This window comes from Protopterus annectens, chromosome 2.part1, assembly GCF_019279795.1.
Source record: "Protopterus annectens isolate FY-2018-M chromosome 2.part1, PAN1.0, whole genome shotgun sequence".
NCBI classification, from domain to species: Eukaryota; Metazoa; Chordata; order Ceratodontiformes; family Protopteridae; genus Protopterus; species Protopterus annectens.
In genome coordinates, this window is record NC_056729.1 from 722,000,488 (window position 1) to 722,006,487 (window position 6,000).

Below are 6,000 nucleotides of genomic sequence, written 5' to 3' on the forward strand. Positions count from 1 at the left end.
CCATCCACTCGTGCATGAATCGTACCATCCCAAATAGAACCAAGATGCTATCCTCCAAAAAAAGGAAGCCAATCTTGCGGTCCCCTGCCATAAACAAACTATACAACAGAAGGAAGAAACTGTTGCAGAAAAGAGGAAAATCCCAGGATGCAAAAACCTCCCTTACCAGCCTCAGTAAGAAGCTGAGATCCCTCATAAAATCCTCCAAAGCTAATTACAAAAATAAAATTGCCAAAGATTCCAAAGACAACCACAATTCTACAGTTATGTCAAGAATCTAAATGGCAATGCTCAGATCTGCTCTGAGCTACAAGAGAATGGCATTAAATATACTGATCCCAAGGATATTGCCAATATCCTGGCAGATCAATTTAGTGCCAACATCACCCCCCTCTCACCCCCTAAAGGGCCCATCTCAATGCCAAAAGATTGCCAAATTCCGGTAATCATGGCCAAACAGGTAGAAACCACACTCTCCAAAGCTAAGAATACAGCATCCATGGGACCAGATGACATCCTGGGCTGTGTACTACATGAACTACAAAATGAACTGGCACCTCACCTAAGTGTCATGTTTAATCATAGCTTCACCTCAGGCTTCGTGCCCACTGAGTGGTGCACAGCTACAGTTATCTCACTCCACAAGGGGGGATCCACCTTGGATCCTGGGAATTACCGTCCCATCAGTCTGACGAGCCTGATCTGCAAGGGCATGGAACGCATTATCATGGAACTTATAAACAAAGACATTGGCAACCTTCAAACACTCGACCCCACCCAGTTTGGGTTCGTGAAAGGCTGATCTTGTCTTCTGAACCTGATTGACTTCTATGAAGCTGTGGACAAGGGTAAGGCAGTCCGCACAGCATATCTGGACCTTGCCAAGACCTTTGACACCATCCCCCACTCTGGAATCATAGATAAACTTACTAAGCTGGGCATAAATCCATATGTCACTCGATGGGTTGCCAACTGGCTTATTGACAGAACCCAGACTGTAAAAGTAGCCGACTCCAAATCCAGCTCCAGACAAGTGACAAGTGGAGTACCTCAGGGTTCAGTCCTGGGACCGCTCTTGTTTGGCATCTACTTCTCTGAAGTACAGGCCAACACTAAGGGACTCTGGCTAACAAAGTTCGCAGATGACTGCAAACTGGGAGCCATTATTGAATCCCCAAATGATGTGGATATTCTACAAAAGGGCCTTACAGAAACAAATGCTTGGTGCCAGAGCCATGGGCTCAAGCTTAATGCCAAGAAATGTATAGTTATCCCCTTTGGGGAAAAAACATGTACCCATGAATTACCATATAGTTGGCAGTACACTAAACACTGAAAGTGTGATGAGAGACTTAGGGACACAGGTGGACAGTGGTCTCACCTTCAATAACCACATCGCCACAACAGTCAGGAAATCCTTGTATGTGGCATACCTCATCACTAAGGGATTTTTATCCAGAAAAAAGGAGGTCATTGTCCCGCTGTACTCATCCCTCATTAGACCCATTATAGAGTACAACACCCTGTTTGGTATGTACCTCACAAGACATCTGCAACAGCTGGAAAGGTCACAGAAATACCTCACTAAAAGAATCACAGGCCTAAAGCAGATGCCCTATGCTGACCGTCTAAAAAAACTCCAGCTATACTCTCTGGCATATTGTCTACTCAGAGGCGATCTCTGCTTAACATATAAGGCCATGTCAAACCCTGAGCTGTTGGACATGCTCCACTTAAAGAAATCCCAATCCCTCAGAGCCACACACTCCAGGGATCTAAACATTGTCATCACAATGAACCATACTCTGGAATGGACTGCCCATACATGTCAAGCAGAGTGCCTCCTTGGCCCTCTTCAAAAGGAACCTTGACAGTTGGATGGGAGATAGGAAATTCACCCCGGGGATCATGTCAGTCACCCTGCTAGACAGGGATCCAGGGAAGTAAATATTGTGGGAAGAAATATCCGGGGAATTGTTTGGCTAGGCTTGTATAGGCCCTAGGGCCGATAACCTAGTACCAACCGATGAACCTATGAACCAATCATCTTTTTTTCTCACAGATTATTTTTGACAGTAAGAAAGCATTACGTTAACTTTTGCTTTGTCATTATTTATGCATATAAATTTAGAGAAGAATCAAGTGTCAGGCCAGGAAATCTGATGGTGAAATACACATTTGCTTGTGCCTGTTGTTGTTAAGTCAGAGGACCAGCCAGGGAAAGAAGGGTTTAAGTTTTCCCTGCATGTCAAGAAGCATTACTTTATTTTTCTTTGTGCTCAGATCAATTTGTTTGGTTTGTAGCCTTTACGTGAACTTATTATTTGGAGGTTGTGTGAGATTGTTTTTCCATCTGGAGTAGACTCAAAAAAAGTTAAGTCATCTGCATAAAGAATGATGATTGAATGATGATGAAGAAATATGATTGTTGAAAATCTATGGGAAGATGGTTAATGAACAGCTGGAAAGAATGGGTCCTGAAACTGAACCTTGAAGGGTTCCTGCTGTGACAGACTGAGAAGAAGACAAAGTATTCTTGGACCTGGTTCTGAAGGTCCTCACAGAATGATAGCTGTAGAACTATTTAACTGTTAAGGGACTATATCTGGAATTGTCTAGAATGTACAGTGGGAGGTTGTTGATGCTGTTAAATGCCTTAGTGAAGTCATTGAGCAATGTCTCAGTTAAGTTACTCCTTTTAGTATTAACATATTATAGGTGTATGCTACTGGCACAGTAAGGGTGCTTCTATTTAGAAAACCATGCAGATGATGAAAATGAATGTGACACTTGTAAAGGAAGACATTAATTTAATTATATGCCGTCTGTTTCTTTAAGCAGCTTTGCTAAGTGGGGAGCAGTGAAACAGAATCCAAGGAGCTAGCTGGGTACTCTACTCTTCTTAAGAATGGGAACAGTCCCACCGCTTTTCTACAGTCTAGAAAAGGAGTGATGAGTAAAGAGGATAAAACTGTGTTTTATGTGGGGAATAATCATGCCTCTACACAGGGTGATGTGATGAAGCACCGGTGGAAGCCATCAGGACCAGCAGATTCAGGAATGAAAAGTGAGTTTATCAACTGGCTAGTAATACAAGGGTAGATCTAAAGTAAAATGGTGGTAGATAAGGCTCAGGGAGCAACTGACAAAGGGGGATAGGTGATATAGTTTTGTAAGAACTTGCAAATTATTTTGCAAACTGCTTACACAAATAGGCAGGTGTCTCATTTCGTAGCCAAGTAGGGTATTGAATTTCATCCAGAAATGCCTAGTAAAATCTGAAGTTTGCTGTCTGCACATGTATGCTGGTTTTAGCCTTCTGATTTCTTTCTTTTTCTGGTTATTTAATATGATGTGTGTGTTATTCTCTGTGTTTTAAGTTTGGCCCATGTCACCAAGGCTGAATCTGTTAATTTTGGTATACAGCATTAGTATAATAGTCAGCTGAGAAAATATGATAATATATGGAGTTGTTTTATTATCAGGAAGAACTTGATTTCAATATTAAACATCACAGTGATAAAAATAGAAAGTGGTGTATGAACATTTCTAGGTTGGTAGTAGGAGTTAATTGGGATGTTTCCTTCAGAAACTTTTCTAAGACAAACAATTTCTGATTCAAATTAAAGCTGGTAAAGCAGCATAATGCACTAGAGATTCTTCATGTGAAAATCACCTTCAGAAAGGTCTCTAACCACAAAATGAAATTAGTGAAAATAGACTTACACCTTGCAGCTTCATTTATTAACTGGAAATCATTGAAGCTAATCAAGTCATGGTCAAAACAGTTTTTAAGAAACTCATGTTAATAATGGTAAAACGTGCTTAGAGTGCTGTTACATGGGGCAGCGATACTGGAGTTTATGCTGCAAATTCTAATAACCCAAGGTGTAAGAAGATTAAATAAAATGCCTTTGCACATCTGTAGCAAAAAAATTAAGGATTCAAGCAAACTGCAGACACCATATTGAGACCTACGAGTCACTATAATGTCCTTGCTAAGACTGACTGTGAGAATATAGTAGTGAATCAAACTCATCCATCTCAGTGGTTAATACAGACATTTAACAGTACTTATGGAATCATGATTCGTGAGTCTAGATTCGGTCAAAATTCAAATCTAAGATGGAAACATCCTTTTATGCAATGAATGATCTTTTGCAAGCATACAACATATAATTGACCTCTATATGTACTATAAATAGTGTCCAAATTACTAGCCAAGTATTGTCTCTGAAACTTTGGCCATTTGCAGGTACGGAAATTCTGAATCAGTAGCTGACTTTGGTGTCTGATAACAATAAATGATCTAGAAATTAGTGAAGCCACTGTCAAGTAGAGAATCTGTGTGGACAGCATAGGCTGATTCTACACTGTACCCTGACTTCTGCTAAGTGAAATACATGGGTTCATACATTCATAGGTTAGTACTAGGCTAGGAACTCTTATGGACCATTTTAAGCCTAGACAATTTTCCTTTTTGTGCTCAAATTACTGTATTTCATTTGGTTAGAGATAGACATTACCTATCTCATGGTTGATGATTATATATTACTCCTAATGAAAATACATGAGATCATACCATAGATAATTTAAGGGGAACCATGCATATAATAAAGCATTTAGTAGCTGCCTCTGTCCATAAGTAGTACAGTCCTGGGATAAATTTTCTTTCTCCCATTCATAAATCCTGGTTGGACTTGAATATGGTCAGGGATGAACTTTGTTTTATGTGGAAGGGGAGTGTTTTCCAGAGCAGTTGTATCCTTTGTGAGATATGTGTCCCTCCAAACCACTCTGCTGATATTTTAGAAGAGGTTTAGATCCCTTGACTGAGTATTTCTGATGCAATTTGACTTGCTGATGTGCATTAAATCCATCAGTAATGGATCAGATGATGCCTTATATGCCAAACACAGGGCACCTTGTAGCAGTTTGTTGAATACTGAATATGCAGACAGGGTTTTGAGTCATTTCATGTAAGACATGCTATTTACGCCTTGTATCCTTTTGATGAGGTATCTTTGTGGGCATTACAGTTATTGTATGTGACTGGACAGATACACGGTAAAGGGGTCATTATATTCAATAACTGGCCTCATGAAGGCTGACTAAAGGGGAACAATAACTTCCCTAGATCTAGACACAATCATTTTGTTTATAAGCTGTGCACTATAGAAGGACTTTCTTACAATAGACATATGTTGGTCAAAACTTAGGTCACTGTCCACATAGGTTCCCAAATCCTAAATAACGGATTCAACTCTTAGGGGTGCATTGTCAATGCGGTAGTTCCCCGGTGTATACAACTTTCCAAAGGATGCACTAATGCATTTTCTGACATTTAATTTTAGACTATGATTTTAATGCCAGTTATTTATTTGAGACAAAACTTCCTGCAGTATGGATAAGTCTTATAGGGATTCAATGACTGCTCCTGGCTTACAGCCATCTGCAGATTTAGTCAGCCAGAGGCTTTTGACATTGGTTTTTACTTTAGAAAAGTTGATAAACAGGAGAGGTTCATGGACAGAACCCTCAGGAACTCCACTGGTAACTGGGCACTTTGTGGCAGTAACCTCCCCTAGTTTGATTATCTGCATCCTGTGAGTCAGTTGGCAATCCAGTGCGTAAGACATGGTTTTATTCCAGGTTTATTTAGCTTTTCTACTATGTCTGAGAGGGGAATTGTGTCAAAAGCTTTGGACAGCTCGAGGTGTGTTGTATGTACCATTTTGCCTTTATCCATTGCTTTGATGACTTTTTCAAAAAATCCACCAGCTTGAGTAAACCTAACCTGCCCATGATGAATCCAAACTGAGATGGGGCCAGTGTTTGGAGGTTCTCTATTTTCTGATTGATTAATTTCATTATAACTCTTTCCATGAATTTGCATATAAGGCAAGTTAGACTTATGGGTCTGTAATTGCCTGGGTCTGTGGAAGGTCCTCTCTTACTCAAGGGAATGACTATAAATACTTAATATAGCCCCTGACATCT